This window comes from Aedes albopictus, chromosome 2 (genome assembly GCF_035046485.1).
Source record: "Aedes albopictus strain Foshan chromosome 2, AalbF5, whole genome shotgun sequence".
In the NCBI taxonomy this organism is placed as follows: Eukaryota; Metazoa; Arthropoda; class Insecta; order Diptera; family Culicidae; genus Aedes; species Aedes albopictus.
In genome coordinates, this window is record NC_085137.1 from 202,103,191 (window position 1) to 202,114,763 (window position 11,573).

Here is an 11,573-nt window from a genome sequence, read left to right on the forward strand (position 1 = left end):
AATTTTGTTTGACGACATGACTCCAAACTATTCCAGTATTGTTTGTGCTGAGTGGCAGCCCAGGTGTCAATCTGAAGCTTCACCCAACACTTGGATACCGGAATAGCTGGCTCAGGGCCAATGAAGTCATGTGATGCTCCAGTGCGAGCTAACTCATCAGCCAATTCATTTCCAGCGATGGAAGAATGACCAGGTACCCATACAAGGTGAACAGCGTTTGCTGAATTCAGCTCCTCAATTTGAGTTCGACAAGCGATAACTATCTTCGACCTGGAGTTGGCCGAAGCAAGTGCTTTAATAGCAGCCTGGCTATCTGAACAGAAGTATATTACTTTGCCCATTACGTGCTGCTGAAGTGCTGATTGCACTCCGCACATAAGAGCAAAGATTTCGGCCTGAAAAACGGTGCAGTGTCTGCCAAGTGAATAAGACTGATACAGCCTTAGCTCACGAGAATAAACACCAGCACCCGCTCGACCTTCGAGAAGGGAGCCATCAGTGTAACATACGATGCCGTCTGAAATACTTCTCTCCAGATAACCAGATGTCCACTCTTCCCGGGAAGGGAATTTCGTGGAAAATGTCCTATATGGAAAATTACAAGCAATTGTAAGATCACTTGGAGCAAGGACAACTTTGTCCCAATTCACCAAAAGTGGAAACAACGAGGTGTGTGTTGAACTGCGGTTCACAGGAGTTTCCTCTAGTAAACCGAGTACCCATAGGCGGTAAGTGCAAGAAAGTGCTTCTTGTTTGAGATGAATGTGTAGTGGGGCAACGTCAAAGAGAACTTCGAGCGCTGCCGTGGGAGTTGAAGAGAACGCTCCAGACATCGCCATTAAGCACATCCTTTGGAGATGGCCTAACTTTGATTGGACCGTTCTCACTTCGCCCTTTTGCCACCACACAAGACATCCATAGGCCAATATTGGCCGAACAACAGTTGTGTAGATCCATTTGATATACTTGGGTTTTAGACCCCAAGTTGTACCAAAGGTTCGCCGGCATTGCCCGAAGGCCATACAAGCTTTCTTGATTCTGAACTCAACATGAGGTGTCCAGGAAAGCTTGGAATCAAGAATGACTCCAACGTACTTTACCTGTTCAGTCACATTGATTTCAGAATCAAAGAGACGTAAAGTTCGAACACCATTACGGTTTCGCTTTTCCGTGAAAAGAACAATAGATCTCTCTCTCTCTCTTCTCTCTTCTTGGCGTAACGTCCTCATTGGGACAAAGCCTGCTTCTCAGCTTAGTGTTCTATGAGCACTTCCACAGTTATTAACTGAGAGCTTCCTCTGCCAATGACCATTTTGCATGCGTATATCGTGTGGCAGGCACGAAGATACTCTATGCCCAAGGAAGTCAAGGAAATTTCCTTTACGAAAAGATCCTGGACCGACCGGGAATCGAACCCGTCACCCTCAGCATGGTCATGCTGAATACCCGTGCGTTTACCGCCTCGGCTATATGGGCCCTTAGAACAATAGATGTTTTACTCGGATTTACCGAAAGGCCATATTGGCGACACCAACCCTCAACTACCTGAAGAGCGTTTTGCATCAGGTCGAAAAGGGTGCTGATGCACATACCGACTAACAATGTTAGGTAGTCGTCGGCAAAACCATAAGTAGGAAAACCGCTATTATTGAGTTGCCTCAATAGCGTATCTGCTACGAGATTCCATAAAAGTGGCGATAAGACTCCCCCTTGGGGGCATCCACAAACACTCAATTTCCTAATCGCCGCTTGACGCAATGTCGAGAAGAGATGTCGGTTTTTGAGCATTTGGTGAATCCAATTGGAAATCATTGGAGATATACCATGACACCGTGCGGCTTCCAATATGGCATCGAAAGGCACGTTGTCAAAGGCACCCTCGATATCTAAGAAAACACCCAAGCAGGATTGCTTTTGAGCGAATGCCTTCTCGATATCGTAAACAACTTTGTGTAAAAGAGTCACAGTGGACTTTCCAGATTGGTAAGCATGTTGGTTCACATGAAGAGGCACATTGGCCAGATGAACATCACGGATGTGATGATCGACTATGCGTTCTAAGCATAGTCAGGGATGTCCATTATGGGTACTTCCCCATCAATTCAAGTTAAGGAAGCAGTCCTCATTTTTTTCTGTTTTGCCATACAAATTCAAATCTGTTCATTCTTCTCTAAGAAGCTGCTACCGCAGATGGTTTCAAAATGGAGACACGCTGAAAACGCAAACCAAACCTGGTGGATTGGATGCTGCCCGCAAGAATACGCTTCACAAGGTGTGATTTCCCCTCTCAGAACGTTAGGCAAGAAGATAGGTATTCGTTGTGATTGTGTTGTTCAACAATGGTCATTCGTTAATTTCAATTTCTGTTCAATTCCTCTTATCGCTCGCTTACGTATCTATCCACCGGATTCTTTCATTACTTTTACTTCGAGTATTCATATCACCGAAAAAAGTCACTTAAAGTTAAATATGGCATTTGTTGTTGAATACTTTCGCCTTTTAAGCAATACTAAGGATGTTTCAGGGATTTCTTAACAAAATTTATATGATTACATCAGTAGTTTCTTTTGGGATTTTTCAAAAAAAAATACTTCTAATATTTTCCCAGGAAATCATTGTGGGATTCTTCCAAAAAATTGTCCAGGTGTGCTAACTTATTCATGCTTGTAGTTTCCACTTACTTACCTTACCTTACCGATCAGGCTAAGGCCGGGGTGGCCTCTGCTGTACATAGTAGCCGCCTCCATTCAACTCGGTCCATGGCTGTTTGTCTCCAGTTCCGCACTCTGCCTAGGGTTCGCAGATCGTCCTTCACTTGGTCGACGCACCTAGCTCGCTGCGCTCCACGTCTTCTTGTACCGGTCGGATGACTCTAGAGAACCATTTTAGTCGGGTTGCTATCCGACATCCTGATGACGTGACCCGCCCACCGTAGCCTCCCGATTTTCGCGGTGTGGAGGATGGCTGGTTCTCTCAGCAGCTGATGCAGCTCGTGGTTCATTCGCCTTCTCCAAGTCCCGTCTTCCATATGCACTCTGCCGTAGATGGTACGCAACACCTTCCGTTCAAAAACTCCAAGGCGCGTTGGTCCTCTGCACGTAGGGTCCATGTTTCGTGCCCATAGAGGACGACCGGTCTAATCAGCGTTTTGTAGATAGTTAACTTTGTGTTACGACGAACTTTATTCGATCGTAGAGTTCTGCGGAGTCCAAAGTAAGCACGATTTCCTGCCACAATGCGCCTCTGAATTTCTCTGCTGGTGTCGTTGTCGGCGGTCACCAGTGAGCCCAAGTACACGAATTCTTCAACCGCCTCGATTTCATCACCGTCGATATAAATTAGGGTCGGCAGGCGCGGTAATTTTTCCCTGGAACCCTTTGCCATCATGTACTTTGTCTTCGACACATTAATGACTAATCCGATTCGCCGGCTTCACTCTTTAATCGGATGTTCGTTTCCGCCATCGTCTCAAATTTACGAGCTTTAATATCAATAGCATCAGCTAAACGAAGCAGCTGACGGACTTCGCGAAAATCGTTCCACTCGTGTTTATCCCCGCTCTCCTAATTACATCATCGAAAGCAATGTTGAACAGCAAGCACGAAAGACATCAGCTTGCCGTAACTCTCTGCGAGATTCGAAGGGACTCGAGAGTGTCCCTGATACTCGAACTGCGCACATCACTCGATCCATCGTCGTCTTGATCAATCGTATCAGTTTATCCGGGAATCGGGCATAATCTGCCATAGCTGTTCTCGATCGATTGTATCATACGCCGATTTGAAATCGATGAACAAGTGATGTTTGGGCACGTTGTATTCGCGGCATTTCTGCAACACCTGGCGGATGGTGAACATCTGGACCGTTGTAGCGCGTTCAGCCTGATATTGCCCCACGAACTCTCTTGCAATCGGTGATAGTCGGTGGCATAAAATTTGAGAGAGTATCTTGTGAGCAGCGCTCAGTAGTGTGATCGCGCGGTAGTTCCTGCAATCCAACTTGTAGCCCTTTATGTAGATGGGACACACAATACCTTCCATCCATTCCTCCGGTAATACTTCCTCCTCCCAAATCTTGGTATTGACCCAGAGTAGTGCTCTCATCAGTTGTTCTCCACCGTATTTTAGAAGCTCGCTTGGTAGTTGATCTGCTCCAGCGGCTTTGTTGTTTTCAATCGGCTAGCCTCCTCAATCTCTTGGAGGACAGGGGCCGGAAGTCTTGCGTCCTGTGCACATACTCCGAGATCTATTACCACGCCGCCTTCGGTACTTGCAACGTCGCCATTGAGGTGCTCATCTTGTGGATGCTATCGACTGGTAATTTTGTACTTGGGGGTTTTTCGGCCTCGCAGTCTTCGGTGCAGTCAAAACGATATATATTTTCGATGCCCGACGTTTCGATGGACTATGCCATCTTTCTCAAGGGTTCTATTTAAGCAAATTGGACGTAGTACATATTAAAGACAAACAGAAAAACTACAAAGGTGAACACAACTTACAGAAATATCGTTGTTCGTCTGGTGGTATGAATTGCACATGAATTATAGTCAAATTTTGGACGGACTTCATCAATTTCCTACAATTTTACAAACAATGATAGAAATAAACAATTTTACATAACATTTAAGACATTACTTACTATTTTTGTCAGGAAAAACTGGGAAGTTTTGTATGGCGGGTCACTACTCTGATCGTCACTATGCTATTCTAATTTTAAACCGTCAATTTGATTCCAGTCAGAAATTTGTTTGAATGTTGCGTACAAGTTCTGTGGGTTTTAGATTCCTATTGGGTGTCATTGTCATTAGTGTTAGTGATGTCAGTTATTTGCCTATCTACGTGGTTTGTTTTGGTTCTTGTCTTTAGTGTGTGTAATATTCCTGCATATAATACATTATTGTATATGCATATAATACATTATTATATATGATATATGATATTATCATACTTAAGCTGTCGCTGTTGCTTGGTTTGTTTACCGTCCTGTCTGTGTTAATAATGTGGCACACTTCTAGAACAGGGAGAGCAGAGAAACGTCGATGGCAGTCGAGTATCTCCGTTCTGTCCAAATCGAAACGATGTTTGTTGTCGGCCGAATGCAGTAAGAGAGCTGTTCTCTCTTTTAGTCGGCCGAGTTCATAGCTGTTGTAGTTGTCGTCGTTGTTGTTGTTTTCGATGTCATTCATTAGTCTGTCTAATTTAATCGCTTTGGTTGTTTTCGATGTCATTCATTAGTCTGTCTAATTTTGTCGCTTCTGTGGTGTCCTATTCGTTTCTTCAGCGTGGTGGTGGTTAGTCCAACATAGCTTGCATCACAATCTCCGCAGGGTATCTTGTAGATGACGTTGTTACGTTGGTCTTTTGGTATTGGATCCTTGGTCTGGGTAAACAAACTCTTGATGGTGTGTTCGTTCCTCATCGCCGTCATGATATTAGGGAAGTCAGATTTGAATGTTTTTTTTCTCAGTCTATTTGTTAGGTTTGGAACGAACACCATAGGTTTGTACGTGACTTCCTCATTTGTACTGCTACGTCTAACCGTCACATCTCTGCGCTGATTTATGAGGCGATGTCGGAGTGGTCGGGGATAGTGGTTTATTTTTAGATGGTTGTCAAAAATCGCATCAATCTCTGAGGTGCTCATCGTAATGCTGCCGCCACCTCTCGACCTTCTCACGCTCGCTCGTGAGAATATTACCGTGATTATCTCGGCACATGTCGGCTTGTGGCACACAGCCTCTGCGCGAGCGGTTCAGCTTCTCGTAGAACTTTCGTGTGTCCTTAGCGCGGTACAGCTCTTCCATCGCTTCGCGATCTCGTTCTTCCTGCTGGCGCTTCACAGTGGTTGAAATCGCGAAAAACACGATCGTGGGCATTTTGAGTGTGATAATGTGAAAATAATATAATATGATGTTCTGCAAAGTTGTTACATATTTTAAGGAGCAACTTTTGATAACTTTTGTTTTTTGATAAATTTACCCAAAAGTTAGATGAAAAATCTATTTTCTACAAAAGCAAAGAAAACTAAATAGTGTCTTTGGCAAAGTTATAGATAATATCATGCAGAAAAATATTGCCGAAGAGACTTTTGCTCTATCTTTTGAAATGAGCGATATATAATAAATTTAGTATAAAAAACCCCTTAAAACCTTGAAAAGCCACTAAATGCTTTATATATCTTTTGGATTAGGTTTTCGAGGCTTCCGATGCTCTGAAGACTTTTTCATTATGTTATTGTGCATCTTTTTTCCTAAGACAGTGTTGCCATATTTTCATTGTTTCTGTGATTTTTTAATTTTCCTATAAAAAATGACTGTTTTTAATAATGAGATATCTCGAAAAGTTGCAAAAAGTTGCAAAAAATTCAAAGCATGATGAAAAGTTGAATAAAATTGCTATCTTATACAGGTCAACTGATGAGTTGCTCTCTGTCTCTTCGATGCTTAAAATCTGTTTGAAAATTGTCACTTTCACACTTTTAAATGTTGAAATAAATACTTTTTCCATGTGATAATCTAAAAATTGTGCTATACAATGTTCAGCAAAGATGTTGCATATTTTTAGAGCAAACTTTTGACAAAATTACTAATTTAAAAAAATTGCCTTAAAGTTAGATAAAAAAATATTTTGGTTCAAAAATGTGCTTTTTTCTTTGAAAACGCATGTTATCAAGAGAAATATTTAGGATAACTTCTTGGTGTTTTCGACAAAATTGTGCATTTATTGAATACAAAGTAGTTCCTAGAACATTTCATGTCAAGGAAATCAAATATAAAAAAGTTAAGTGAAATTTTCATGTTTTTCTAAACTTTTAATGGGTTTTTTCATAAAATCAGCTCTAAAATGGTCATTTTTGAAGATAGAGTCATGGTGTCTTCGACAAAGTTTTCCCATTTACCATTTAGATCAACTTTCCTGAAGCACCATTTTGATTTGCGGATTCCCAAGAAAAATATTTTTTTATCTAACTTTAAGGCAATTTAAAAAAAAGTAATTTTGTCAAAAGTTTGCTCTAAAAATATGCAACATCTTTGCTGAACATTGTATAGCACAATTTTTAGATTATCACATGGAAAAAGTATTTATTTCAACATTTAAAAGTGTGAAAGTGACAATTTTCAAACAGATTTTAAGCATCGAAAAGACAGAGAGCAACTCATCAGTTGATCTGTATAAGATAGCAATTTTATTCAACTTTTCATCATGCTTTGAATTTTTTGCAACTTTTTGCAACTTTTCGAGATATCTCATTATTAAAAACAGTCATTTTTTTATAGGAAAATTAAAAAATCACATAGAAACAATGAAAATATGGCAACACTGTCGTAAGAAAAAAGATGCACAATAACATAATGAAAAAGTCTTCAGAACATCGGAAGCCTCGAAAACCTAATCCAAAAGATATATAAAGCATTTAGTGGCTTTTCAAGGTTTTAAGGGGTTTTTATACTAAATTTATTATATATCGCTCATTTCAAAAGATAGAGCAAAAGCCTCTTCGGCAATATTTTTCTGCATGATATTATCTATAACTTTGAGGAAGACACCATTTAGTTTTCTTTGCTTTTGTAGAAAATAGATTTTTCATCTAACTTTTGGGTAAATTTATCAAAAATCAAAAGTTATCAAAAGTTGCTCCTTAAAATATGTAACAACTTTGCAGAACATCACATTACCGTCAAACGGGGTTACTTGCAACAGCGGTGTAACTTGCAACACGATGACACACACTAAATGTGAAGTATTTTCTAATGATAATGAAAACTAGTATGCCCTACTATTGGGTTTCTTGTTGATGTTTAGACTACTGTGATAATTTGAGAATCCACTGAATCATCATTTCCCAGCGACCTTTCACACTAATTAAACTGATTTTGTTTACCTGTTGTGCATCCGGCGCCCCTGTGATGAACTCAACGGAACTTGTGTATGCCAGCCGCTGCGAAGTCGTGTGCGAAATTCGACTGTGATGATAATGAATTTCGGCCGAGTCTAAATGGGTGCAAATGTCGCAATATTTCGTTTATAGAGATTATGAGTATCAAAGATCGATTCAGTGGAAAAATTGATTTTGTTTCTTTGCTTATTGTTTAGCTACACTGTTAAAACGGTTTGCTCATTTTTTTGACATGAAAACAAGTATGAAAATCGTGCTTCACCTCTTCCCTACGGTAAGTGCGATAAGTCTGATGACCTTGATTGCAGTTAGGGTACCTAATAGTAAGCTTAGCCAAACGTTAAAAGTTTGATAAACTTATCGACTAAGTAATGTAAAAAATCATTATAATATTCGACAACCCTTATGGGGTAACTTGCAACAGTTGAATTTGACCAATTCTTCAAATATTTATCTTTATTTTACGATAATTTTGACAGAAATAACCGAAATGGATCATTTATTGATTACGTAAAGCGTCCATTTTCAAATGACAACTCATTTTTTTCCAATTTTTGAATCAAACATTGTTAGGAAATACAATATTTTGAAGTTTTATTCATTTTTCATCTTGTTACAAGTTCAATTTAGTTTATGGACGCTTTAAAACAATCATCAACATAAATTCTGAACCTAGATGGAGTAAATTATTTCAGCTGAATACCCAAATTAGCGATTTTGATATTTACAAAGTTGAATAGGTGTATTTCAATCATGTTATTTTAACTGAAATTGCCAAACACCATTTCAAACTGAAAACTACTTAAAGATTACTCACTCTACCTTTTCAAGAAATGACAACAATCATTATTAATATTTTGTAACGAATACTGAGTCACGAGATCCATATCCATATGTGTATTTTATATTTAAGAGACGTGAGACCTGTTGTTAAATGATATATTCTCGCTTGCAATAGCTATGAATCCTTTCATGAAAAAATATATGTCAATTGGTTAGTGTACATCTTTTCAATGCATTTTTCATGCATTACATCAAAAATTCACAATACGACTAAAGTACTAGAATGTTAGTGCTGTATAATGATAGCATACTTAGCTTCATGTCCTGTGTTGCAAGTTACCCCACAGATGGGGAAACTTGCAACAAGCATGTATTTCGGACCTCGTGATTAGGTGGCAACGTATTTTGGTAAATCAAGTGCTGCATAGTATTCTACTCGGGGTAATTAGCGTACACTATGCTTTACAGGATGTTTTAAATGTTTAGATTTTCAATGATATTGTTTCAAAGTCGAAAAGTGTTGCAAGTTACCCCATTTGACGGTATATTATTTTCACATTATCACACTCAAAATGCCCACGATCGTGTTTTTCACGATTTCAACCACTGTGTTCATCCGGAAGACTGAGTTCTGCCTGTTCCACGCCTGTCTGTAACGTGCCTCATTCGCTCTCGTACGGTGTTGCAGCATTCTCGCCCATGCCACATTCTTCTCGTTTTTCAACTGTTCACATTCGCCGTCGTACCAGTCGTTTCTGTGATTCGGAGTCGCGAAGCCTAGTGCTGTAGCCGAGGTACTACATGTAGCGGATCGGATGTCTCTCCAGCCATCTTCAAGTGTAGCTGCGCCAAGCTGCTCTTCCGTTGGTAGGGCCACTGCTAACTGCGTAGTCTTGAGCCACTTCTACGTTACGCAGCTGCTCGATTATAAACCGCGGCGTTCGACTTCGACGCATGGTGATAACTGTCGAAAATTTTGAGTGAATGCATACAGCGACTAAGTAGTGATCCGAATCTATATTCGCACTGCGGTATGTGCGGAAATTGATTATATCCGAGAAGAATTTACCGTCGATTAGAACGTGGTCGATTTGGTTTTCTGTTTGATGATCGGGTGAACTCCAGGTGGCTTTGTGAATATCTTTGCGGGGGAAGAAGGTGCTTCGGACATCCATACCACGAGAGGCTGCAAGGTATACGCATCGCTGGCCGTTATCATTTGATACGGCGTGCAGGTTATTTCGTCCGGTTAGCGGTCTGTACATTTCCTCCCTGCCTACCTGCGCGTTCATGTCACCGACAACAATTTTCATGTCATGCGGCGAGCAAGCATCGTATGTTTGCTTTAACTGCGCGTAGAACGCTTCTTTCTCGTCATCAGGTCTCCCTTCGTGTGGGCAGTGAACGTTGATGATGATGTAGTTGAAGAAACGGCCCTTAACTCTGCACATCCTTGCGTTGATCGGCTGCCACTCGATCACACGTTGTCACATCTTGCCCAACACTATAAATTCTGTTCCCAGTTGATTGGTGGTGCCACAGCTTTGGTAGAAGGTAACCGCTCGATGCCCGCGCTTTTTCACACTTTCTGTCCAGTCCAACAAAGTTCCTGCAACGCCACGATGTCGAAGTTGCGGGGAAGTAGTTCGTCGTAAATTATACTGTCACATCCTGCGAAAACTAGTGACTTGCAATTCCATGTTCCAAGTTTCCAATCGTAGTTCTTATTTCGATGCGTGGGTCTTTGCCGATTGTATCGAGTCATATTTTCTCCAATGTTATTCGCAATGGGGATTTTTACGGGTGGCTTATTGGGCCTACGCCAACCCTCCTGTCTTGCCGAAGGGCCATCGTGCCAGTTCTGTTTAACGTCCCAACCAACACTGGGACGTCCACGCTGATGGGGCTGCCACCTTGGATTTAGAAGGGCGTGAGGCAGCATTTCTTACTCAGCCGCTGGATGCCAGAACAGACGCTGTTTGAGCCGCACCTCCTTGGTGAACAGACGCTCGGGTTGTACCTCCTCAATCTAGCTGAAGTCAGAAGGACAACAGTGCCCAGGCTGCACAACCAGCTAAGCAACCAACTCTTAGCTGACGGTTTTTGTCATCGCTTGACCTGTGGAAGCATGAGGTAGGAACTTGTGAGGACCAGAGCTATGTTGGACGCTCTCCTTATCGACTCACCGTTTTGCAGCCTTACGTCAACCAGAATTGTTTGAGTGTGTATAAAAATGCTATGCTGAACAAAATTTACAAAAATCGATCAATGACACCCGTTCTACGGTAGGTAGGTTTGAAAGATGTACAATAATAACCAACTCACCCTTCATAGATGGAATAGAAAAGAATTGAATATTTCGTTGCCAAAAGTTAAAAAAAATGGCTAGACAAAATAGAAAAGATGCTGATAGTCCCGAAAATTGGGGCTTGTTTCTGAGTAACCAATTGGGGGCATCCATAAAGTACGTCACGCTTAGAGGGGGTGGGGGTGTTCTGAAAAGTGTGACAAGCAATGTATTAAGTATAGGAAAAACCCGTACGAGTGGGGGGGTGTTAAAAATTCCCCTTTTTAGCGTGACGTACGAAATGGATGCCTCCATTAAATTATCGAAATCCCACTTTGTCAATTTGTCAGATCAACGATGATACACTACGCAACTAGCTTTCAAATTCCACGCCTTATTTGGTTGCTCGCTCATCGAGTGCATTGCCCATGAGCCGGCTTTCGTTTGAACAGAGGCAATAAACATTCCTGATTTTATACGACTCCTTTCATCGTGCTCGTTAAGCCCTCGCGACCAACATTCCAAAACATTGCACATCACTGTGAACCCCACTATGGCCAATCGTGGGACCTGCGCACTAGGACGTAAACACTTTGCAGCCGTCCCG